Source organism: Leopardus geoffroyi, chromosome A1, assembly GCF_018350155.1.
Source record: "Leopardus geoffroyi isolate Oge1 chromosome A1, O.geoffroyi_Oge1_pat1.0, whole genome shotgun sequence".
NCBI lineage: Eukaryota > Metazoa > Chordata > Mammalia > Carnivora > Felidae > Leopardus > Leopardus geoffroyi.
This window is the reverse complement of record NC_059326.1, coordinates 110,467,665-110,494,454: the sequence shown is the minus strand read 5'-3', so window position 1 is coordinate 110,494,454 and position 26,790 is coordinate 110,467,665. Positions and strand designations below refer to the sequence as shown.

At 48.2% G+C, this 26,790-nt stretch overlaps 1 protein-coding gene across 1 annotated transcript in view; it reads left to right on the top strand.

Moving 5' to 3' along the window:
• The first annotated feature begins 8,281 nt into the window (after positions 1 to 8,281).
• The window catches only part of FSTL4 (follistatin like 4), a 591,179-nt gene continuing 572,670 nt past the window's right edge, over positions 8,282 to 26,790 (top strand). Inside the window, exon 1 of the mRNA XM_045488893.1 lies at positions 8,282 to 8,330. The gene's annotated coding sequence lies outside the window, so the exon portion shown is untranslated. The remainder of the gene's footprint in view (positions 8,331 to 26,790) is intronic.

Sequence of the window (26,790 nt, the reverse complement as noted above, 5' to 3'; positions counted from 1 at the left end):
ATTTCCTTTTTCTCCAAGCAGGTCTGAGGCCTGAGAATGAAGCTACTCAGTGGTCCAGATCCTGCCCGTAGCCCCTAGTTGGAGGTGACAGGAGGATGTAGCTGTTGTGGAGGCCTCTGAAACCATGGAGCACCTGTTCTTCTTGAGTGTTGGTTTCACGGGCAGTTTCCACTCTCTGTTCCCTCATGTTTGAAACCTCAGCACTTTCTTTAAGTTTTATTTTAGAGAGAGAGAGAGAGAGAGAGAGAGAGAGAGAGAGACTGCAAGCAGGGGAGAAGGGCAGAGGGAGAGAGAGAGAGAATCTCAAGCAGACTCCATTCCCAGCACAGAGCCTGAAGCACACAACTGTGAGATCATGACCTGAGCTGAAATCAAGAGTTGGACACTGAACTGACTGAGACACCTAGGTGACCCAAAACCTCAGCACTTTCTGAGTGAGCTCTGAATCTCCTGCATGTCCTAAAGTGGGTAGGGTAGGCGGTTCCACACATGCCACAGAATGTGTGGAGTTCTGCCACTTGATATATTGGTCAGGGTTCTCCAGAGAAACAGAAATATATATATATATATATATATATATATATATATATATATATATACACACATATGTGTATATATATATGTGTGTATATATATACACACATATATATGTGCATATATGCATATATATGTATATATATGCATATATATGCATATATATACATGTATATGTACACACGCACACAGAATAACACAGAATATGTTCTTCCTGAGAAAGTTACTGGATAAATACAAGAGGAATTTAGGCTATCTGGAATATCAGCCTGGCTATCAGAAGGAATTAGATAAGTTGGCCCAGCAGGAAGGCTTGTTCAAAAAGCCTGCTACAGCATCAGGTAAAGAGGCTTAACATCTCTAAGCAACACAGCAGTCTTCGATTGTAGTAGGTCCCAAAGCCAGTGACTTAAGAATCTTGATCTTCTCTGTTTGCCAGAAGGCTGCCTTCCTTTTCATCTGGTACTCTAATCCTCCTTGTTGTACATGGAAATAAACCAGTTTTGCAATGAAAAATAAAAATTATAATATATTATATATAAAAAGTATATATATTTATTCTTATGTATTTATGGATGATAAGACAGATTTTATTTATTCAAGGAGCTCTTTCAATGAAACTTTGTATTCAAGGAGAGAGCTCAACTCTCTAGATGTTTATTTTAAGGAATTGGTTCACATGATGGTGGGGGATAGCAAGTCCAAAATCTGCAGGGTGGGCTGGCAGGCTGGAGACCCAGGGAAGAGTAGACAGTACAGTCGAGTCCATCAGCTACTGATGACAGAATTGCCTCTTCTCAGGGGAGCTCAGTCTTTTTCTGTCAGGTCTTCAGCTGATTGGATGAGGTCCACCACATCATGGAGAGTAATCTGCTTTACTCAAAGTCCCCTGAGTGATTGATTTTTTTAAAAAGATTTTATTTATGGGGCACCTGGGTGGCGCAGTCGGTTAAGCGTCCGACTTCAGCCAGGTCACGATCTCGCGGTCCGTGAGTTCGAGCCCCACGTCGGGCTCTGGGCTGATGGCTCAGAGCCTGGAGCCTGTTTCCGATTCTGTGTCTCCCTCTCTCTCTGCCCCTCCCCCGTTCATGCTCTGTCTCTCTCTGTCCCAAAAATAAATAAACGTTGAAAAAAAAAAAAGATTTTATTTATTTATTTTTTATTTATTTTTATTTTTGAGAGAGAGAGTGCAAGTGGGGGAGGTGCAGAGAGAGAGAGAGGGGGACAGAGGATCCCTCTGTTGTCAGCAGAGAGCCCCTTGTGGGGCTTGAAATCATGAACTGTGAGATCATAATCTGAGCCAAAGTTGGATGCTCAATCAACTGAGCCACTCAGGTGCTCCTAAAGATTTTACTTTTAAGTAATCTCTGTACCCAGTGTGGAGCTTGACCCCCAGATCAAGAGTCACATGCTCTACCTTTTGAGCCAGCCAGGTGCCCCCTATGGCCCCCTGATTTAAATGTTAGTGTCATCTAAAAGGTACAGTCACAGAAACATCTAAAATAGTGTTTGACCAAATATCTGGGTACTGTGGCCTAGTCAAGTCACATCAATTTAACCATCACACTTGTCTTCCCTGACACTTGATGTCTGAGACTTGTTCTGACCCTGGGGTGTTACTATGTGCTGCTGGTAACTGAGCTTGACAGGTGTTTCTAGAACCAGCTTCTTGGCAAGATCTTTTCAGTTGTGTTTCATCCTGGAAGAAACACCTTCCGTGGTTGGAGCTCCCAGTTTTACCCTGAGTTCATAGCAGAGGTGATGTTCCCTCACCTTGTTTTCTTCCCGTATGACACCTTCTTGGAGGCTAGGGTCTTGGCTGATGCATGCTTGCACCTTCAGTACCTAGTACCAGAGTTTGTACCAAGGAAGAGGTTAGTAAATACTCTGGGCTGACTCTGGCAGGAGCAGCTCTGTGAGAAGTTCTCTTTATGGTTGTGGGACTTTGAGGTGCCCATGCCTTTAGGCAGTGAGCCATGTCTGCCTGCTGCCATCAGGCCACCAGTCCCTGTCCTGCATGGCCACCCTTGGAAGACCATCTGTGGGTTTTGCACTCCTGTTGCTTGGGCCGCCTGCCTCTGATCTGATTATTTTCCTAAGGGTGAGGGGCACATTCTATCCCTTCCGGCTAGCCTCAGCCCTGGGACCGGACCCCTGAACGTGCAGCTCATGAAAGGTTTACTGCTGTGGCTCATCAGAGAGACAGCCCAGGCTGCATTAAAAGGAAAAAAGTTAGCAAGAAGGGACCAAGAGGGTGAATTAGTCACAGAGCTTTCTGAGGGGTAGAAGACTAAACAATCAGGGTAAAATATACTGTGATAAGGAAGGCTGTCCTTTTGTTGACTGACATGCATCTCTGCTTCAAGCTATTTTAAAAATGACTATTTCATTGATAAAATGAATGTGTGGAGGTGATAAAAGAATGAATGGAAATTTACCTGTGAACGTCTCTATAATTGAGTGCCTATCTGCCAGATGAATAGTGGAAGGAAATTATCCATGATGGGACAACTCTCTGCTTTTCTAGGACTGTGCATTCTATTTTTCCTGCTCAATAGAGGACATTGTCTGCTTCACCAAATTAGCCAAACATAGATAATGTTGTCAAAGAATGGCTCCATTAGATTTCACAGACGCCTGACACCAATACAAAAGCCTCTACCCTCACAGCATTTCAACTTCAGTTTTTTCTTACATGACTCAAAAAATAAATTATTTTTGTGGGGCAGACATGATGAGTTTGACAGCTTTTTAGAACAAGATAAAAGAGGAGTTATCAATATTGGTTGGGGGATCCCAGCAAATTCCATTAGGCTGTATAACTTGCGGAGGATGGAATGGGTGGGGGCACCTCTCAGAGGGGTATTTATTTTTCTTAAATGTTTATTTATTTATTTATTTTGAGAATAAGAGCAAGTGGGGGAGGGGCGCGGGGGGCAGAGAGACAGAGAATCCCAAACAGGCTCCGCTCTGTCAGTGCAGAGCTCAATGTGGAGCTTGATCCCACAAACCGTGAGCTCATGACCTGAGCTGAAAACAAGAGTCAAATGCTTGACCCACTGAGCTACCCAGGTGCTCCTTAGAGGGACATTTCTATTCTACCCAGGGAAAACATGTTTCTGCCCATCTCTGAGAAGGAGTGAGTAGTGTGCTTCCAATGAATTTATCCCCATTAAGAAGGAGAGGGCAGCTGGAACTCCAGAAAGTGCTCCCGAACCTGGGAGATGGACACTGTAGCTCTTGTGTTCAGACCTTCCTGAGTCCTGAGCATACAAACACAAGGCCTATAGGGGAAGTGTATCTCTGGAGATTGTGTTGAGGTGTAGGCACTGGACAAAACAGATTTTTCTTCTTCTGTATTACTGTGGCATGGCCAGGTCTCACACTCAGACTGTAATCTTAGACACTTGGCATAGAGTTGGAAGAAGAAGTTTACGCACAGACACAGGGGTCATTCTTGGGAGCTCCTGACCATAAGGGGTATATTTATCTGGGCTCCCAATTATAAATAACAGGCAAACCCACTGGAGCCAAAAAGGGTGTATACTAATTCATGTAGCTGAGAAATTCAGGAGTGGCTGCCTTCAGGCAAAGCTGGATCTAGCAATGTAAATAATGCCCTTTCTCTCAGTTTCTCCTTCTCTTGCCCCTGCTCACTCTGATGTTCATCCGAGTCTGGATCTCATTTTCCTTTAGTGCAGGTGGGCTTCTTTGACACAGTTGGGGAAGATGGCTGCTAGCAGCTCCAGGCTCACACAATCCTAGCTTGGCCAATCAGTGGAAAGCAAGCCTTCTGTCCATATATGAGTATCTAAGCATGGAAATGATTGCCCTTGCTGGGTCAAGTGTCCACATGGATCAATTACTATGTTTGAGGAGATGCGGTACTGTAATTTTTTCAGCTTGGCACACCGCTGTGGCCAGAGGCTGAGACTGGGGCACTACGATGGATAGCCCCACAGAACTGTATGGAGAGCAGGATGGATGGTTCCCCAAAGGAATCGAAGTTGCAGCAAGAGCAGCCTATTTCCGGAGCCCAAAAGAACAGGAAGAGGCTTGGGCTAGGATCATGGTGACCCGAGGCTGAGAAGAAATGACATGTGAGAGCCCTCATCTTGGTCAGCTTCATCTCATATGTACCCAGGCATCCAGCCATGTCCTCCCTCAGCTCTGTGAAGGCTGACCAGTGTCCAGCAGGTGTAACTGAGATGGGAGCAGCTAGACATTTCCCTGGAGCATTACAAAGCTTCTTGCTACCCCCAGTTATGTTGCATTTGCCATAAACTTATTTTTAAATGCCATATTTGGCCTCTCCCAGGATCTTGTGTTTGAGGAGAACTAGACTTCTCAGCTGCATGGGTTTTATGGTGAAATGTACCCTGTTCAGGAAGGATCCAAATTTTCTCTCTCCTTTTTCCTTTCTTCTCGATTCCTTGGCTCCTGGCAACTTCCTACTTAAGATTTGCAAAATTATGCATTTACTTTATCAATATTTACTGAGAACCTATTGTAAGAAAGGCCCTGGGATCAGCCTCAAAGCAAACAAACCAGCCCTGGCCTCAAAGACCAGCAGAGAGGTCAGATAGTCAATGAAAACAACACCATCACCCCATTGGTGAGTGCATTACTCAGTGGCTCTTGGATATGTGCTCCAAAGGGGCAGCATGGGGTGTTCAGACCATTCAGGACTGACTTGCTCATGGGGCAGGGAGGCTTCTTTGAGAAGGAGACATTGAGCTGAGAGCTGAAGGGTGGCTGAGTTTTGAATTTGGTGAGGGGAAAGGGGTGGGGACGGGGAGAGTGTGTTTGATGCCAGGGGTCTGTGTAGGGAAATAGGAGCTGCTGCCTGGAAGGGGCTGGGTGAGTAGGCAGGATGTGGTTTGGAGGTAAAGCTGCCGGCCTCATGGATGGAGTTGGAGGGGTGTGGTGGTAAGGAGAAGGAGAACAAGGGTGATTACAAGGCTGCAGCCCGGTGATGGCGGTGCCATTCGCTGAGGTGCATAAGGCTGGGAGGAAGCTTCTCTGGAGGAAATACCCACAGGTGCACGTGTTGTATCTTGGACATTTTGTGTTTGAAGAGATGCCAGGGAAGCAGCTGGGTATATGATCTGGGCCTAGAGACACAAGCGTGGGAGCTCTTGGCCCAGAAATGGTGAGGGAAGCCATCGGCACCTGTGTGTGGAGTTGGGGGAGACCAGGACTGAGTCCCCAGGAGGTGAAGCGTTTGGAGGTCAGCGAGAGGAGAAGCAATCAGGAAACGGGTAAACCCGACTGGGCGAAGGTGACAACCTGCCTGTGATAAATCATGCCAGCGCTGCCCAGGCTGCAGATGTGCACTCTGAGGACCCCCCAGGCAGCAGGGGCCTGTCGCTGGGTGATGGATGAAGGCTGCTCCCACCCACCCACCTCCCTCCGGCGCCTACTTCCTGCCACCACCAGGTAGTCCCTCGGGAAGAGAGAAAATAGCTGAGTAGGCTCATCGTGACAGCCTTTTAAAAGCGACTTTTAAAACTTGTTATAATTGTGGATTAAAAGGCCCATTGCTCTGTTTGTGGTGGAAGAAGTCATTTTTGAAGAAATTTCTGGGGAGGTGGAGTGTTCTGGCAAATTGGCAAGGTGGTGTTTGCAGCTCCAGGCTTATATTTCAAAAGCCACTAAAAGCCCCTCAAGAAAGTGCTGCAAAGTAGTCATTTTGAGAAAGGGAAATATTTTGTGTGTGTGGTGGGGGGAGGGAGGAGGAAATGCCCGCTGTGGAGCATGCAGGTGCAATGGGCAGTGGGAGGAGGAAGCGGGAGGCCCCAAGTCGCTCACACCAGGGTGCCAGGCCCCCAGGGTGGCTCCTCCAGCTCTCTGCACTCCCTGTGCATACTCCTGCCCCACCCTTGCTGCCACTGTTCCCCCATTTGGAATGACCACTTCTCAACACCATCCTTTCCAAAGTTAACCCATTTTGCGGACTCCTTCTCCCCAATCTTCCTGGCTCCTAATAGCCTTCGCTGACATCTGGGGGCCCATGACCTCTGTATGACTGCCACATGTCAGTCACCCTACTGCTGCTCTCCATTGCGTACCTCTGGTTTTCCACTAGCAGGCTGTGGTATGTGCTGAGAGAGAGAAGGCCATAGGGGTGTGGGTGAACTCCACAGAACCTCACTGGATGCTTTTCTCCTTGCCAAGGGGTCAAGATGCTGTGAGGTTGCTGGTACTTGGCATGCATCCCGTCTTTGTCCGGGGCCTTGTTACTCCCACATGGGGCTGCACCAGCAAACACAGGCAGGATGTGTGTGTGTGTGTGTGTGTGTGTGTGTGTGTGTGTGTGTGCATGTGCGTGCGCGCATGTGCTTGGCTTTTCTATGGTTGTCAACATCAGGAAAGCTAGACAAGCTGGCCAGGAGAGGACTGCCCAGCAGAACCCCATGGGATTGAGAGATCATTCAGAGTTTGCCTATAAGCACACAACTACCTCCAGCTGGGGACCAGGCAGGAAGGGAGAATTAGGGCCTCCCCAGCCATGGCACCAGGTGTCTCCGGGTCCCAGTGGGATCCCAGGACCTGCCTCAGAGCCTTGTGCTCAGGGTGGCATTGCAGCCACCTGGGCAGGCTTCTGGGAAGACAGAGCTGCTCCCCTGCTAGGAGCTCGAGAGAGGTACAGAGAAGTAGTGCCTATGGACACTGGCTTTCAGGCCTGGAATCTCCTTGAGCCCCCACCATGGAGCACAGTGGAGTGCTTTAGAGACCTCATGAGTTCTTCTCTGCTGAAGATAGTTTGAGTGGCATTGGATACTGCAGCCAATTTCTAGAGTTTCGGACTAGAGAGATCCTCAGAGACAGCTCAAACCCAGACTTTGTGAAGACGCCAAAGGACCCAGTGTTGGCTCCTAGGTATTGGAATTGTGAAGCTGGTGCCCACGGGGGTCTGTGTAAGTCACAGTGTCACAAGACTTGTGGTCATTTAGTCCTAGCTCTGTTCTGAGGGGAAGGGGGACCAGTGGGTCAGGTGAGGCCACAGCCGCCTACATCCTCTTCCTCCCTCTCTCCCTTTCTTCCTTTCTCCCTCTCCTTTCTGCCTGTCCATCTGTCCAACCATCCACTCTAGGCCTCTAGGCTGAGGATACAATGGCTAAGGTCCATGCCCTTGAGTGGGGGGAGACAGACAGGAACCAGACAGTTACGTGGTCTGTGTGAAGGGTGCCACTTTTGCAGAGCATGGGGCTGTAGGAGCCCATTGATCTGGAGGGACAAGAGGCTTCCTGGGATCTCAATCATCCCGGGACCTTCCCTGGTAGGACTGGGTACAGCCATCACAGGCTTTAGTGAGGGTGGTTGACCAGGAATGGAGAGGAGACCTGATATGTGCCCCTGTGTTTATAGTTTTTGTTTTGTGGTCCTCTTGTAAATGCAGGTTTGTAAGTTTTCTCTCTCTCAATGTCTCATTGTTGAGCTGACCTAAAGCCATGTCCAGGAACCACATACACGAGAAGGGTTCATGTTTTCACAATAATGAAATCTGGTATTTTTAGACACTTTCCTGGGCAGACACGTCCTCTCAGAACTGGCTTCCCTCAGCTCTCTCTCCCAGCTCCCCTGGGAAATGAGGCAGCTGGGTTAGCTGAATTTCAAAGATGATGACATTCTGAACCTCTAGAAAACACTTTTTTGGATTCTCAAAGCGCATGAATCAAAATGTTATTTTTACTTCTTTTCAGCCTGTTGAGGGGAAGCCTGTGAAGGGGCACAGCAGCCCACAGGGAGAAACCAGGCCGAGCAGCTGTGTGGGAGCAAGCTTGCGTCTGAGGGTGAGTGGGGCCTGGTTAGGTTAGATGGGGGGCTGTGTTGATTTGGCTATAGGTGTTGTGGGGTCTCCACATGAAGGAAGTGCTTTTGGGCCATGTGGTCCTTGGGTGAGGAGCAAGGGATAGGGAAATGTGTGGAATGTCTGGGCTTCTGTATGCTGGGTTCCAGAGCTTTTCTGGGTGTTTGTGGACTGTTTGACCTGAGGGTATATCTGGGGGAGGAAATGCCGCCCTGAGGTGGACCTCTGGATCAGAGAGAAGGAGCTCAGATATAGCCAGGGGAGATGGCCATGAGCTGCTGCCACCCTGGGGACAGACATGGTTGAGAGTGACCCCTAAGAAGGACTAAGAGGAAGAGGGGTCATGAGAAGGATGAGAAGTCCTGGACTCAACACGGTCTGGTCTTCAGTAGAGTTAGGGATGGGCACTGTTCATTTTGAAGCTTCTTGGTTTTGTTTGTTAATCTGATAGCACGGATTTGTTTCTCTGTGGTTACAAAACACACTTTTGTGCTTATCTGAGAGACAGCTGTGTCAGGGACACTTTGGAAAGTGGTTGGGGTGGAGAATCACTGGTAAGCAGGGGTGGAGGAGAGCAGGGATAAAAGGGGGTGCATGGGGCAGGGTCTGGAGGGTCTCAGGGGGTGTCAGCGTCTTAAGTGCTTGGGAGCCGCCGTGATTCCCAGAGTACTCCAGGAGACTCCCCTCCTGCCATGACATACCTACATTCTCAAACCACCTGTCCATGTGAATACTAGCTTGGGTACTGCATTTTCCTTACTCACTGGTGGTCATTCTGGGTAGGGAATTTAAGCCTCATAGAAAAGGGGGCCTGTTTCCCAAGACCTCACAGAGACTTGGCTCCTGTGAATGTTTGTATCTCTTTCCTGAACTTCCTCTAGATACCATTTCACTCCATTCAGAGGGTCCTGTTGGGTATAAGTCTTGGGAGATGCTCTTTCAAAGCTGCCTGTGGCCCTCTGAATGATACTGGGAAATGACATATTCTCTGCTCCCGTCTTGGACATTCTTAGTGACCATCACTGTATCACGGGATCTGGGAAGTCCTTCTGTAAAAGAAATCTGTTAACCTTTCTTTCTTTTTAAAATTTTTTAATGTTTATTTATTTTTGACAGAGAGAGAGAGAGAGAGAGAGAGAGAGAGAGCGCGAGCATGAGCAGGGGAGGGGCAGAGAGAGAGGGAGACACAGAATCCAAAGCAGACTCCAGGCTCTGAGCTGTCAACACAGAGCCCAACACGGGGCTTGAGTTCACAGATTGCAAGATCATGACCTGAGCCGAAGTTGGACGCTCAACCGACTGAGCCACCCAGGTGCGCCCCCACTTTTAAAAAAATGTTTATTTATTGATTCTGAGAGAGAGAAAGAGAGCACATGCACAAGTGGGGGAGGGGCAGAGAGAGAGGGAGAGAGAGAATCTCAAGCAGGCTCTGCACTGTCAGCACAGAGCCTGATGCAGGGCTTGAACTCACAATCCCATGAGATCGTGGCCTGAACCAAAATCAAGAGTCAGGTGCTTATGCAACTGAGCCACCCATGTGCCACTGTTAAACTTTCTTCAGCCTAGTGTTTCCCAAACATATTTGACCACAGATCCCTTTTGTTACAGAAAGCCTATGAAAACCCTATGCCAGTCTCCTCCCCCAACATATGCATCTTGGAGGGCTTGATTACTCCCTCCTCTCCTGCTAACTACACTTTGAACTCCCAAGCTCTGAATTTCCTCTCCCATGGTGGAAGTTAGGCAGGACATTTATCATCGGGCCTGCAGTGGCTTCCCCTGAGCTTGTGACGGTCCTGCGAGAGCCAGGGCACAGACGCATCTGTTCAGGCATCACAACTTAGCTGCAGCTTGCAGGCCAGTTGCTTCCTGGTTCAGCCAGAGCAGCTGGCCCAATGGCCAGTGTGTATGTTCACCTTCATGGCCAGATGAAGCTCACCTCAGCCCAGAAAGCTCCGCAGAGAACAGGACGTGAGCAGAAACACTCCATCTGTCCAATCTCCTCTCCCTACTGCAGCAGCCCAGGCCCCAGGCTGTTCTGACTGCCTTGTTTTGCATATAGCGATGAAATATTTAAGGAAATTCTTCTCATTTTGAAAACCTTTTAGTCAAGGCACCAGGGGCAGCCTGAACATGTGACAGAAATCCCTGAAGCTTGGAGAGAGGAGCAGAGGGACATAGAGGAAGAAGGAACCACTTCAGAGGTTGGGGCTTCCACCAGAGGGGTCAGGAATGGTTCAGGGGTGGCCGTCTTCTCCCATCTTCCCCCTGATGGCCATGCAACATGGGTGCCACTGACCTGGAGCCTGAGTGGACATGGTTCTTGTGAGTGCTGGGATGGAGTCCTGGCCTGGGAGGCTTATAGTGTGTCCCTGAGAAGTAGTTGTCTCTCTCAGAGATTGGGTTTCTCCACTGATAAGACCACATGATAGTCCAGATGCTCTCTGGGGCTCCAGCATTCCATTTGGAAGCTGGTTTGTCTGTTTACATTGGTTTGTTACCAATGCTGCCTCTATTCCTTATGAGATGAATTGAATCCAGTGGCTATCCTGGAAGGGAGGGCTGTACCTAGAAGGCTCACCCAATTGTCACCTGCGGTGGCTCACACAGACCTGGCTTTCCTGCTCACAGGGATGGGGCAGCTACATGTAAGGGTCATTGTGGTGCCACATTTGTGTGCTGACCTTCTGGGGATAGCTCTATGACTTGACTTATTTTGGGTGTCCTCACAGTGTTATGTCTGCAACCCTGACTGTGTGAGTGATGGGGTCTGCTCCTGGCAGGACGTAGCATTTGTAATACAAAGTGCCAGCCTCTTCAAGACTTTGCTTGGCCCTCTGTCCTGCTTCTCCACTGCCCTGGCTCCTGGCCTGGGCAGACCTGACCTGACCCAAATCAGAGGTGACCCTGGAATGGCCAGAGCGTCTGCAGAGCCCGAATCTGTGCCTCTCTGGTGATGCAGCCTCTCCATGTTCAAGGGCACGTGCATGCCCATCTCCCAGGGAAGGGATGATTAACATCCTACATTTCCCTTTGCCAAGGAGTCTCAGAAGCACACTGGCAGATGGCTTCTCTAGGAATTCCTCTGGGGAACCAGGCTTCTACAAATCCACATGTGGAAATCCAATATTCAAATGAGAGAAGAAATTGGGAAAGAAAATATGCTCTTCCCCTCTCTCAGTTAAAGTCTGAATGCAGAGCTGGAGGGATCAGAAATAGCTTCCACTCTCCCATGGCTCCCCTCCCTGTCAGAGGAAGAAGAACAGACCTGGGGCTGCTTCTAACTCACTCTGGCAAAGAGGCCTCCAAAGGGCTACTGCAGGGAGATGTGAGTCCGAGGAAGGTAGCCCCAATTCAATTGAACAGGCTTTGCTTAAGCAACTGCTGTGCACTGGGCCTGAGCTTGACCTAGCATGGGATCAGGTCCCATCATGTATGGCTTAAAAAGCACAGACTCTTGGCACAGATCTAGGTTCTAGTTCTGGCTCTGCCTGTTCCAGCTGCGAGATCTAGGAGCTTAGGCTGTCTGAGCTCCAGGTTCTCAGTCTGTAAAATGGGCTCGTAATACCTGTCTCACAGGGCTATTGAAAGGATCAAATGAGTGCATGCATATGACATGTTTAGCACAGGGCCTGGCTTGGATTATAGCACACTCTCATCAATCACATGACCCCCAGGACCCCAATAGTCAGAGGAGATGTGCTCTGTGTTAGCAATGACAGAACAGAGCCCGAGGTTGGATGAGTTTTCCTAAAATCATGTGGGCTGTTACTGATAAAACAGTGCTGGGATTGGGGTCTGTCAGTTTTGCAGTAGGACAGATGTCTAGATGGGGGTCCCTGCCCAGGTGTCAGGTGGTCTCGGATGAAGAAGACACTGGTCAAGGTGGGGGGTGTGCTCTGTTGTCCCTGCTTTTTGGCAGAGATTGGGCCACTAAGAACACATTTCTTACTTTAAGTGTTTTCTTCCTCCTCAAAAAAAGTGTTGATAGAATTCTCAGGCATTAGAATAGCTACCTGGATCCATTCCCCTAGGTGGGCAAAGGCAGTCTCTCTGTGGCAGGAGAATTTGGGGTCCCTTTCCCCCGAGCCCTGACCTTCCCCATCCTGCCCTGCACCCATGTTTTATGGTGTGCTGCTTGCTCTCTGGCATTTGCCTTCTCTTGTTCCTTTCCCTGAGATTTGGTCCCATTAATGTTTATGAGCAAATAAAACTTGGATTGCTGCTTTGGGCCATGGGATCACTGATGACTTGGGGAGGGACATCTAATTTAACATAATCCTGCTCCTTCGACTTTCCATGACTTCCACTGTATTCTCCTCTGGGAAGATGAGCAAAAGGAGTGGAAATGTGGTTAAAGCATAGGCCTCGCCTTCCTCTCCTCTCCTTGGTGCTGTCATTCTGTTGCTGGGTGGGGGTGAGGTGGGACAAGAGTCAGACGGAGTGTTGGAAACACAGATTTTGTTGTATGTGGATTCCCACATGGACACAGACATGCAGGGATGAGGACCTTTGGAGACTCATGAGCTCTGGGGTGTCATGAGTGCTGTGTCAGTTGGTTTCCCACAGAATGAGCAGGGCTGGTGGATATGTTTGATCATAGGCATGAGGTTGCCCCATTCCTTCCCTGGAGCAAAAAACTGAACAACCTAAGTCATTACTTCAAGGATAAAATCTAGTCAGACTGGTGTGTGGGACCATGTATACCCTCATGTTTGTGCTGTGTGTATCATTTTTATTTTCCTAAGTGCACAGAGTCCTGTTTGGGCTTCTTTCCAGGACTTTGGAGGAGCAGTTTTTGGGGGGGCAGGGTGGGGGCTGAGGGAGGGGAGGGCCGCACAACAGCTGCCTCAGGTGAGAGGCTGCACTTGGCTGCATCACAGAGTTGCATCTCGAGGACGGGCAGCGTATTCCTTCTGGGGCCGTTGACGGGGCTGTGAGCCAGGCAGGAGGAAGGTAATTATATCATTTCATGTCACTCTTGTCTCAAGGGGCCAAATTAGCTGACTCTCCAAAACTAGGGTTTACTTTTGACTTTTTAATTTACAGTCTGATGCAGATGGATACTAGTTTACTCTTAAATTTTTTCTGGAACAGCTGAGGTGTGCCTGGCACAGTGGGCAAGACTGAGGGGAACAAACATGGCTCTGAACCCTGAAGATCTCACAGATTAGCAGGAATATGGGACAGACCACACCTGTGACAGTACTCAGGAGGATGGGAAAATGGGTGGAAGAAAGGTATGGGGAAAGTCAAGGGTAGGCACTCCTACGTAGGATGCATAGTCTCCACGGGGGCCCGGCAGGTGGGCTGGCCTTTAGAGGACACACTTCATTTCCACAGGAGGAGAGGGGATAGTCAAGTCTTCAGGGAATGTTCTGCCCAAAACAGGTGTGTACATAGAGAGACAAGGGCTATTTGTTAAGAGGTTTTGTGGAGAGGGGTCCTGGGAAAGTGGCTGGAAGAGGTGACACCCTGAGCATTTGCAGATGCTCAAGAGGGTATTTGTTGAAGAGGTATGTGAATCAATGGATGAGCCTTCACTTATATGACACATATTTACTGAGTGACTACTATGTGCTGAACACTTTGCTAGGGGCTGGGTATGCAGCTATAAACAGGTAAATATCACTGTCTTGTGAGTTTATATTCTAGCAGGAGAATATAGCACACAAGTAAACATAACACATAAATAATATACGCAGCATGTTAGGAAGAACTAAGTAAGTATAAGGGGAAAAGAATGAGCAGCACCAGGTAGGGGGATGGGAGCATCAGGGGTATACACGTATGTTTGGGCAGAGACTGCAGTTTTGACCAGGATAGCAGGGTAGGCCTCTTTGACAGGGTGACATTTTAGCAGTTGGAGAAGGATGCAAGGAATGATCTAGATGCATATTTGGGGGAAGAGCCTTTCAGGCAGAGGGAATAGCAAGTGTGTGAGAGTCTGATACAGGAGTGTGCCTGGTGTACTCAAGGAGCAGCAGAGGCCGGTGTGGCTGTAGCAGGGTGAACAAGGAGGCAGTGGTAGCAGGGAAGGCCAGAGAGCCCCTGGGGGCCTTGAAGGTCAGCATAGGGTTTGGACTTCACCCTCAGTGATGTGGGGAGCCTCTGGGGGATTTTGACTGGAAGAGAGAGATGATGTACCTTCTGTTTTTTTTTTTTTAATGTTTATTTTTGAGAGAGAGAGAGAGAGAGGGAGAGAGAGAGCGTGATCCAGGGAGGAGCAGAGAAAGAGAGGGAGACACAGAATCCGAAGCAGGCTCCAGGCTCTGAGCTGTCAGCACACAGCCTGATGTGGGGCTCGAACTCACACCCTGAAATCATGACCTGAGCCAAAGTTGGACGCTCAACCAGCTGAGCCACCCGGGCACCACTGTAGCTTCTGTTTTAAAGGCATTATTCTGTGTGATGTGTGAAAACCTGACCTTTTGGGGGGCAAGGGTGGAGGCAGAGAGGCCAGCTGGGAGGCTGCTGTGGCCTCTAGGTGAGAGGTGATGGCGGCCTGGGCTACAGTGGTGTCGTGGAAGCGGTGAGAAGTGGTTCCATTTGGGACATAGATTTCTTAGCAAAGTGAATGTGAGTGTGTGAGATGGGGGAGTCTAAGATCTGCCCGGGCTTCAGCCTCAGCAGCTGGGCCTGGCCAGGCTTTGGGTGGAGCACACTGGAGTTGGATCAGAGCTGATTTGATGGGCTGGAGATGCCTGTCTTGTATCTGCATGGAGATATGTGGGTGTAGGGTAGCTGGCTTTCCTCATCTAGAGTTCTGGAAAGAGGGTGGGGCTAGAGACATGAACTTAGAGGCTGTTGACTTTTAGATGATGTTAAAGCCATGAGATGGGATGAGACCATGGGATGAGATGGGATTATAGAGAGAGGCTACCATGTTATTTAGTTTTAAGAGCCACACATTCTGTTAAGCACTTCCCAGCATCCCTGTCTTTGTCTCCACCGCAACCTGATGAAATAGCAGCTATTATTTTCCCCATTTAGTGAAGAGGAACCTGAGGATCAGAAGGGTTAAGTAAATGACTCAAGGTCACACAGCTCCTAAAGGTCAGAGCTATGGGTACCTGGGTGGCTCAGTCAGTTGAGTGTCTGACTTTGGCTCAGGTCATGATCTCATGGTCTGTGGGTTCGAGCCCTACATCGGGCTTTGTGCTGACAGCTCAGAGCCTGGATCCCACTTCAGATTCTGTGTCTCCCTCTCTCTCTCTCCCTTTCTCCCACCCACACTCTGTCTTTCTCTCAAAAATAAACATTAAATTTTTTTTTTTAAAGTCAGAGCTAGAATTTACATGTAGATCTGTCTGATTCCAAGTTATTTTTTTAATCATTGTACTTATTGGCCCTCTAAATTATAGACCTAATTCTGTGCTTGGTAGGCAATCTACTGAGGTATTTTTTTTTTCCCCACTGTGGTTTTTGAACAGAGAAGGGACTCAAAGCTGTGGGCTAGCTAGGAAGATGCATCTGGAACCTGGGGGGCTCCTGAACAATGTACTGGGGAGAGGAGGTGGAGAGGTGGAGACCAGGAAATGAGTATAGAGAAGGTTTAGACCACATGGTGGGAGTTATAAAGGGGCCTGGAGGATGGATTTCCTGGAGGGGAGAGCCAAGTTGTGGCAAATCCAGTATTATGAACTGAATGTTTGTGTCCCCCTGAATTTCATATGTTGAAGCCCTAACGTCCACTATGGCAAACCAAGAAAATAACTAAGGTTAGATGAGGTAATTAGGATGGGTCCCTGTCTGATATGGTTAGTGTCCTTACACAAAGCGACGCCAGAAAGCTCAGGTAGGTGCTCTTTCTCTGTGTTCACACACTGAGAAAAGGACCTCATGAGGAGGAGGCCATCTGTAAGTCTGGAGGAGACCTCTCACCAGAGACTCAGTTGGCTAGAAGCTTGATCTTGGGCTTCCCAGCCTCCAGAACCGTGAGAAGTGTCTGCCAGCCTCCCAGTCCGTGGTGCTGTGTTATGGCCTGAACAGGCAAATACACCCAGACCCTTTGGTAGTCTGGCTTTTTCCAGAGCTGTGTGCTTCTTGCCAGGCTGCAGGGCCTAGCAGTGCGGTAACTGGTTTCTTAAAGGACTTCTTCCTCCCACCCCCACTGAACAATTCAGTGGGTTTGAATGGACCAGAAGACTTATTGAACAATTATCTGCTGATTAGCTTCCTTGTGGAGTCTAGAGAGAATTGTTGGAAGAAAATTGGTAAATTCTTTTCATTCTTAATAAAACCTAACATTATCTTGCTAATGCCTGATATTAAGAGTTCAAAGTCATCTCTACACCACTGATCTTCAAAGGAAGAGATTGCCTAATTTATTTGACAAGGCCTGAAAAAATATGGGTGAAACTCCTTTCAGATGGGGATTTTATTTAATTTTTTAAAAATCTTTTAAGCATTTTTTTTTGTATAAAAATTGGTGTAGTTTTTTTTTTTTTCCATTTGAAAACACCAGCATGTGGGGGAGAGATGCAAACAAAAAACAAAAAAGATACTTTTATAACATTTTCACTGTTGAGAAAAGAAAAAAGTCGTTCTACTAGAATTGAAAAGTCCAAAGATGAAATAATTTCATTTTCTTCTCTTAAAGGCTATAAAAGACCCTGCTTATGGATTCCATCTCTGTGTCCAGAGAAGCCATGTTACTCTTCAGTGGCCCAGGAGTTCAGGATTACAGAAAGATCAGCCCAGGTTTCTGGGCACATAGTCTAAGCAGAAGGGTGGAAACATCAGGGGATCCAAAACCTCGCCCTGCAGAAATATTGTGTGTGTGTAGGGGGGAAGGTGTGTCCCTGAGCCAGAACCCTAGAGGTACCACATCTGCTTCCTTTTACCTTCCAGAATATTGGGTTAAAAAAAAAGTCAAAGTGACATACTGTTTGGGGAAACTATTTTAGGAGTAAGAAAAGCTTTGACAGATTTTACTATAGATGGGAGAAGAAAGCTATCAAGAAGTTCCCACCACAAGGCAAACATACTTCACTTTTCTGGAACTCCTGTAGTATAGGAGGTCAGTTTTGATTTCTTTTCCCAATAGACTAGATTGGTAGAGTAGGCATTTTGGCTAATAACCACAGGGTAACCACAATCCAGGGCCCAATTCCCTATAAAGTCACCCCAGTGCCAACAAATGGTGTGTTGGTTCCTTATATCCTGCAACTAGGAAATTTCCTAATGCTTTAGATGGGAATTTAGAACATTGAATAAATTTGCAAGATGGCTGACTCCCCACTACCCTTGCCACGTTCTCGCTCTTGGCTTCCACTGAATCTGCGTGTTCAGTTATGGCTTGTGCGTCCCTGAGCATTCCAAGGTCACTGAGGGGCAGGAACCCCTTCTGGGAAGGCTGGGGTGGTTGCTTCCATCCCTGGTCTGAAGGGTACTCTGGTCTCATGCTGTTTGATTGAGCTACTTTTAAAGAAGGTGCAGAGAGGTAGGTGCACTCAGTGTGGTCAGCATCTTGGGAAGTGGATATTTCTGGGATCTTAATGTTTTCTCTCCTTTTCCTGAGAAAACCCTTTCTTAAAAAAAATGAGTTGTCAACTGCTCTTGAGGCCCTATAAATTGATTTTGGCTCTGTCCATTACAGGTAGCTTCTGTGTGAAGAACCTGTATAAATCTTACTCAGTCAGGGAGTGTTTAAAATGGCAAATTTCAGAGTAAAGATTTAACAAAAACCATAAATAAAACTTCAGAAGTAATGGAAGTGTTTATAAGCATCTGTGGAATTCTGTGCTAGAACAGTGGATGCGGTTCATGTGCCAAGAGATTGACAGAGGGCTGTGTTTACGGTGGGAGAGAGAATATCCATCTTTATTTGGCCTCTGCTCAGAGGCTGGACTTGGAGAAGCGTTGGCTGTGAGCAGGGCTCGTGGCTAGGCTCATGAGGGGAGTTTATCACTGTCAGGGGCCATGGCAAGCCTGGACTCGAGAGTCGGCCAGTGGGAGAGAAACTTGCCAAGGACCAGCGCCTTGAACCCACCAAGCTTCCAGACCTCCTGCGTGCCTTGCATGATGGGAGATGCTAAAGTCACGGTGATCTCGGGCGCATGAGTGGTTCAGTTGGTTGAGCGTCCGACTTTTGCTCAGATCGTGATCTCACCGTTCACAGGTTTGAGCCCCGCGTCAGGCTCTGTGCTGACAGCTCAGAGCCTGAAGCCTGCTTCGGATTCTTTATCTCCCTCTCTCTGCTCCTCCCTACTCACGCTCTGTCTCTTTCTCTCTCAAAAATAAATAAACAGTAAAAAAATTTTTAAAAAATCATGGTGATCTCATAATTCTGGCACTAAGCCATGGGGCATTTGAAGCAATGTGTCTGCTCCCTGTTTTCTAGCTAAGGAAACTGAAGCAAAGGGGCGTTTGTGACTTGCCCAAGTCCTCCAGCAAGCTGTTATTGGAGGCTGGAGTACAGCCAGTGGTTCTCAGTACCTAGCCTGAGTGGTACCTCCTACATTTCCTTCCTTCCCATTTAATTCCACCTCTCTGAACAGTTACTGAATCTGCTCCAAGCCTGGAGCTGGGCTGGGTACCAGATTGTGGGAAGATGCATCAGCATGCAAGGGTTTTTATTTTGCCTCCTCTGGTGTGCTCTCTTCCCTCTGCTGGGACTTGCGCACATAGAAGGCAGTGTAGAACTAAGCCATGGTAATTGTCACTCACCCATTCACTCATCCATTCATTCAGCAAGCATTTGATGAGCACCTGCTATGTGCCAGGTTCTATGCTTGGTGCTCAGTAAGTAATAATGGGCAAGTGTTTGGTGCAAGGGAAAAGTTTGAAGGTTGGCCCAGAACGGGAGAAATTGGTGGGTGGGTGGGGGTAGGTGGAGGCTTCCTGGAGAGGTAGGGCTGAGCTGGACCCTCAAGGAAGGCAGGGTTTGAACAGATGGGCAGCTTCCAGGTGGGAGAGGCAGAGCAAGCCAAGGCCCCGGGTATGAGTGTGTGTCAGATAACCAGACAGCAGGTGGGCCACTCTGGTCAGTGTCACCTGTGGGATGGGGCGAGCTCAGTCCTCTGGAGCTTGTCGCTCTGGCCATTGGACTCCAGCCTGGAGTCCTTTTTTGGCTGCACCCAGGAGCTGAAATATGGGCCTCTAGTGCTGGGGGTGGTGCATGGGTGTGCTGGTGGGGATAGCTCCCTTTTTCTTTTTAATGTTTATTTATTTTTGAGACAGCCACTCTGAGACAGAGCGTGAGTGGGGGAGGAGCAGAGAGAGGGGGACACAGAATCTGAAGCGGGCTCCAGGCTCTGAGCTGTAAGCAGAGAACCCAACATGGGACTCGAATTTACAAGCTGTGAGATCATGACCTGAGCCAAAGTCAGACGCTTACCCGACTGAGCCACCAGGCCCTCCTTGGTATGTAGCTCCATTTTCTTCTTACTCTTGCTCTTCTGGGAACAGTGCAACGTCCTGGTTCTGCCAGAAAACTATTGCATTGTGAGGCTCTCACACCAGCAACCTTTTGCTCTCTACCAGGCAGATTGGGGTCAGACTGTGGCCTTTGTCCACCCTTGTCTCTTGTCCTGGTGTCCATCTTATTTCCCCCAGGCAGCCTGGGTTCTCTGAGGGTGGTCTCCACTAATCCCAAAGAGCCCAGCGTAGGCCTGGACACATGCTGAGTGTTGCCAGGTAAAACAGAAGATACTCAGTTAAATTTGAATTTCAAACAAACAGAAAATCATATTTTAGTATAAGTAGGTCCCAAATATTATATAGGTTATTGCATGCAATGTTTGGGACATAATTATACTAAGTAATTATTTGTTATTTATTTGAAATTCACATTTAGCTGGGTATCCATTTAAAAAAATTTTTTTAAATGTTTATTGTTGAGATGGACACACACACACACACTCACACACACACACACACACACACACACACACACACACACACAGTACAAGTGGGGGAAAGGCAGAGAGAGAGGGAGACACAGAATCTGAAGCAGGCTCCAGGCTCCAAGCCGTCAGCACAGAGCCCGATGTGGGGCTCGAACTCACGGACTGTGAGATCATGACCTGAACCGAAGTCAGACGCTCAACTGACTGAGCCACCCAGGCTCCCCTGGGTATCCATTTTTTTTTAAACTAAATCTGACAACTCAACCCTAAAAGCCTTGCTGATTAGTTATTGAAGCTCAAGGATTTCTAGGTTCATGGAACACACACAGTTTTAGGAATTAGATGCACCAAGAAGTATAGAATGGAGCAGAGATTAGGAGCCTACGTTCTGAATAAGACTGTCAGGTTCTCATTTACTAACCACGGGGCCTTGAGCAAGTTATTTACCTGTCCAAGCCTCTGTTTTCTTATCTGTGAAATGGGAACAGTGATAGTCCCTATGTCATGAATCAGAAATAAATGAGATAATGCCTTGCTAGCATAGTACCTGGCACTTGAAAGTCTTGACAGAGTGAAAGGCACCATTACTATTGTTACTGTCATTTTTGTTTTTGCTTTTGTTACCCTACAGGGCAAAAAGCAGGTGCTGTCTAGCTGCCCCCCAAAATCCTCTGTTCCCTCGACTCCTGCCTTTCTTTTCCTGTCCCCTGAGTGTATTTTCTAAGTGAGGCAGCCTTGGTTTCCTGAGACCTGTCAGATCTCTGTCCCTGCTGCCATGCCTCCACCTGGTACGGCTAAGTTTCTGCCCACACGTGTGGCTTGGGTAGAAAATCCTTCAGTACACTTTATAATGGGACATAGATCATTACAGATGGGACTCAGGTTTTACAAAATATTTTAGGAGGTAGATAAATTAGATCATGAAAAGTGCATAAGGGACATCAATTATGCAGGAGCCAGAAGAATGATTATAAAGTGATCTGGCCTTAGTTTTGGCCCATGAAACATTTAATGGCTGCCATTAAAGTAGAAAATATTCCTTGCTTCCTACTTGAGAGAAGTGGGCTGGTGGGGTCGCCGTTTTGCCCAAGGAGGGATTGTAGACCACATGATGACCTCCTTTGCCTGTGGGCGTCTGAGGAGTAAACGGTCACTTGGGAGGAAGAGAAAACTGGTGCTGGACTTTTTGAGGTGGAGGAGTCCTGGGGCTCCAGGACCACCTGGGGCCAGCTGAGGGCCTGGCTGAAAGGCTCTCCTGGCTCTCTTAATCCAGGGCAGAAAGTGCACACCAGAGTATCATGGTGGAGTTGTTAGACACCTTGAGTCCTGGTCCTCAAAAGTCCCCCGAAGCTGTCATGTTTGTCCTATCTCCTGCCCAATAGCAGTGCAGACCTGACCCTCAGTGGGCTGCCACCTGCCAAATTCTCTGGGCCTGGAGTCTGCTGGAGAATATGGGCATCCAGGGAGAAGGGGCAGGTGATCGTGATCCTGTGAACACGCTGTCCACATCTTCTTTCTCCCCGAAGCTTTGGCAAAACCATGGCTGGCCCCACACATGGTTTCCATGATGGTGTGCTGTGCTTCTTCCTTTTCTCACTCCTGTGGGTGTTGGGCTGGACACGTGGCACTCCAGTTGAGCCTGTTGTGGTGTGAGGGTTTGTTACCAGGTGAAGGTATCATGGCAGACGTTCCCAGGCCTGCCTTCCTATGGTGGGTCACTCTCGGCCATTCGGTGTCTTTTGGAATCAGGGTGTATTTCTATGCTGGTCCCTTGGAGCATAGCTAGTGACAGCCATTAGAAGGACAAGGCAAAGTGGAAATGGTGGTGGTTGCAATACTTGCAGCCTCCGGCAGTATGCCCTTCGTGGGAGACCTGAGCATGGTTTGCTGAGTGAGTATGCAGCAGAGTGGAGGAGTGCTTTGTGAGGGGAGACAGAGTGGGAGGCGGGTGTGCCCTGTGCTGTCCACCTGTGCTACCCAGTGATGGTCTGTTCCTGCTGGAGGTCACAGGTGCAGGAATATGTTCTCATCTCCCCCATGATCCTGTTCCCTGGGGCCTCTAGTCCTTCCTCCACAAAATCACCATTTCACTGAGTCCTGCTTATTTCTGCCTTGATGCCGGGCAAGGGCACAAACTTTTTCTTGGAGCACACGAGGCAGTGATGGGCAGTGCTCACTACTACCCCAGGCTCCTAAGATGGCAGCCCTGTGCTACCACTTGCAGGTTGGGTGGCCTTGGATAATTTAGTCTCAGTATTCTCAACTGCAGAATGGGGATACAATGGTGCCTGTTGCTTATAGTGCTTGCGAATTGAATTCTCGGTTGGGTGCTCTTAGAGGAATAGTGTGTTGTCTGCAGGTAGAAAGGTGGGTGTGGGACCTTTGGCCTTGCTTGGCCTTTTAGAGATAGGGGTTTGGTGGTGGGCACTTGGTCTTCCTGGCCTAAGTCTACCCATCCTTACGCTAGACTTAGTAAGTTGTCAGATTTCCTTAAATATCAGCCAGTCAACTTGCACCACTGGGTCATGAACTACTATTATTACCTACAATAGCTAACATTTGTCTAGAGCTTCTTTGCACCAGGCTAAATGTTCTGCCTGCCTTCTTTTATTTAACCTTGGAACTCGGTAGACAGGCAGCTGAAGGCTAGAGGTGTTAAGTAATGTGCCCAAGGTCACAGAACTAGTCAGTGCTGGAGGTGGGATTTGAACCTGGGAGTCCCTCTCTAGGGCAGAGAAATAACAGACAGGCCTGCCCAGGAGGAGATTTCCCAAGTCCTGCCTGTAGCACACCATTCTAGAATGGGGTAGCCTGTGGTAGGAGGTGGGGGGTAGGCAGGAAGGAATTTCTACTGTTTTCTCCAGACATGGCTGAAGGAGCCCCGTGAAAGTGAATTTATTTTCTCTTGGAGTCCATCATCAGTCAACTTTCTGTAACTTGCTTTGAACTAACAACCAGTCTAGAGAGAGAAATGCTTCCCCAAACCACTAAAGGATGCCGACATGCTGGAAAGGACAAGGTGGCCCAGCACACACATGAGAGGAAGGGCACAGGGCTGCCTCAGCCATTCTGTGAGCTGATGGCTGAAAAAGAATTTTAGATTTTGCTCCTTAGGCATTTTGCACAGTGAAGGGAAGTTTAAGAGATTTTGCATGGAGTCCCAACAAGGCAGGAGAACTGCCATTTGAAGGAAGCAAGGAGATGCATGAAGGTCTGTGTCTGTGGGGCTGGCGTGGGTGGTTTACAGATTTCTATATAGATGATGCTCATTTACTGCCTTTGAGAGGGAAAGGTGTTATTGATAATTATGTTGAGATAGTAGGCATTAAACTAAGACTGTCCTTGGGCACAGTTGCAGATTATTGCTATGTATTTATTAAAGCAGCCCTCTGGTCTCTGATGAGTAGGACCCCTTTTGTCTGGTTTGAGTTGTGTGCCTGTTTAGAAGTCATGTGGCACATCACTTAGCTGCTCTGAGGTGGGCCATTAAAAGGCAGAGAAAGTATCTAGGCAGAAGAAAGCCAAAGTTTCTTCCAAGGCCTGGGGGGTCCATGCAGCATGAGCATTTAGGAGTTTTTGTGCTTGGGTTTTCCACCTGTAGGGGGTTTGCTAGAGGTTTGGAGATCACTTATCACCATAAACTTTGTACTCCTGTGTGTGTGTGTGTGTGTGTGTGTGTGTGTGTGGTGGTGGTGATGCCAGTGCCGGGCACCAATGGTGCAAAGCAATAAGGGAATTCTCATGGAGGGGAGTTGCCCGGCAGCTCTGAGGTCTTTCCCAGCTCCCTAAGGACACAGGGTTCTCCCACCACCCCGCATGCTACCCAAAGAGCACTGTGAGGGCCTGATTCCAAGCTTGCTTCGGGCTCAGGAGTGGTCCTTCTGACTCAGCCTGAGATGAGAACTCAGGCAAGTTCCCATTGTTTCTAAGAGCAAAAGGCAGGGCTGGTTGCTGTGGCTCAGGCACCTGTTTGCTCTTGTGACAACAATCCTAACCAGCTGTATCTTGAGCTAGGTCTTCGGTTGTGTGAACCCATGTGTAAGCGTCACTGAGAGTTTGACGCAGTACGGTCACTGCTGGTTTTCTGGCTTGCCTCCTCCATCTTTGCCACTAGAGAGGGACTGAAGCGGTCCTTTCTGTCCCAGATTGGAGTCCCACAGGGAAGTGTCTTATTGGCCTGTCTCTGACCAAGCACTGAGGGCAGCACGGGGAACCGCGAGGGGCCCAGCTCAGGACAGAGCTGTAGTTCTCACCATGTGCAGTAGCTGGGAATGACGGAAAGACAGAACACAGCAGCTCCACTTCCCATCGTGGCTGCAGAGCAGAGAAGTGGCTCCTTGCAGGAGGGTGCACTTTCCAGAAGAGGGAGGGATGTATCCCAGGAGGCTGTGGTGGGCCAGCACACACTTTTATCAACAGCACACGGTGATAGTTGTACATTTTGCTGATTTGATCGAAGGGACAGTGTTTGATTGAAATGTGTATTTCCTGATTACTAGTGAGGCTCAACATTTTCCCACAGATTTTTTTTGGACATTTGCATATCTTTTGTGCATCACCCATCTGTGGCCCTTTTCTATAGCTGAGTATTTCAGAGTAGGGGTGGGTGAATCCGAGTTTGCTATTTTCTGCCGCCTTTGGTGGGTAATTGCGTCAGCTGTATTTACTCCTGCTTAGCACAAACCCATCTAAGCCTTCGGGAGACCAATGTGGAAATGCAAGAAAAATACTCTCCTCTTAATCAAATTTCTTGTATTATGAATGCTTATTAAATATTTTATGTGAGGATTGTAATTACTGATTAAGGCCAATATCAATAGCCTCGGATAATCAGTGTTTAACACTAATTAGAAGGTACTGGGTAACCCCCCAGTGAGTTGTCTATAACAGTTTGGGGATTGCCATAATTATGGGCATGCTGGCTGGGGTGTGTGTCTGTATCAAAGCCTAGTTGATGAGCAGGGTAAGTGCAGTGTGGCAGGAATCACTGCTGAATTGGGGTGCTCCCCTCAGATGTGTTGTCTTGCCTGGGGGAGGCACAGCGGTCAGTACTGTGCCCTCCTGTCTCCAGTCATGTGGTATTTGGGTTAATGAGGTTTTACTATGAATGACGGGAGGTTTCCAGCCTGAGAAGTGGGACATAGATCACTGCCTCATCTGCCTATGTGCATGTGTCTCCCTTTCCTCCTACACACACACACAACTGTTTAACCATTACTGGCTTTGTTCAGAATGGTTTCTTTTTGAGAGTTTTGCTCTGCTTCTAGAGAGGGCGCTTGGACTTGTTGCAGCAAGGGACCCTGGCTATAAAATGTCTGAGTCACACTAGCATCCCAGCTCTGGCCACTCAATGGCTTGCAGAGCTTGCGGGTGGAGAAAGAGGGGCTTGGCCCTGGGGCTCAATGGCTCAGTGACAGTCCCTCCTGAGAGGCTTCCTCGGCCATGGGACAGCATTTCCCTCCTTCCTGGGAAGTGGTCTAGAAACAGCCACCCGGGACCAGTCGGGGAGTTAAGAACGTGCAGTGGGTAGCCACAGGAGGAGGGACCACTCACGCTACACGTGGGTGGCTGCATATAGTGTCGTCTCAGTGGGGAACTGGCTTTGGGGTCAGAATCCCAGCCTCACTTCCCTCCAGTTCTGGGGCTTTGGAAAAGCCTCGGCACTTCTTTGGTAGGCACCTTGAGGTGGGATATCATGGTGAGGTGAGGTCATCTGGAGCCACTCAGCCGGCCTGACTCCCTGACCACACCTCTGCCCTGCTGTGCAACTGTGACAAGTTGATTCACCTCTGAGCTTCAGCTTCCTAACATGTAACATGAGAACACTACCAGTATGTACCTCATTGGGTTATTTGGAGGATTAAGTGAGCGGTAAGGAATTTTGAGTAGTGAATAGCACACGAGTGCTCATCAAATGGAAATCCAGTAATCCCCCCCTTTATCTACCATGTCAGTTATTTGTGGTCGACTGCGGGCTGAAAAACAGATGATCCTCTTTCTGAGAAATCATCAGAAGGTCAGTGATAGCCTAATGCCACATCACAATACCTACATTGTTCTCCCCTTTTTGCCTCACCATGCAGGCATTTTATCTGCTCATATCATCACAAGAAGGAGGGGGAGTACAGTGCAGTAAGATATTTTCAGAGAGAGAGACCACACATAGCTTTTATTACAGTATATTGTTATAATTATTCTATTTTATTATTAGTTACTGTTGTTAATCTCTTACTGTGCCTAATTTATAAATCAAGCCTTATCATAGTTATGTATGTGTGGGAAAAAAATGATATATATGGGATTCAGTACTAATGACAGTTTCAGGCATCCCCTGGGGGTCTTGGAACAACACATCCCCTGTGGATAAGGGGGGATTACTGTGAATAAAAAGTTATATAAGTTGGCTGAGATGTGCTAGGCAGTACTCACCAAGTACTCAAAATACCCACTGTGCTGGTGCTGGGGCCACAAGGTGTGAATGAGCCACACCATCCAGTGGGAGGCACAAGGCCAGCAAATGAACCAGATGGTTACAGACGGTGGTTTGTGTCACAGAGAAAACTATCACTAAATCAGGGTGAGGTGGTAAAG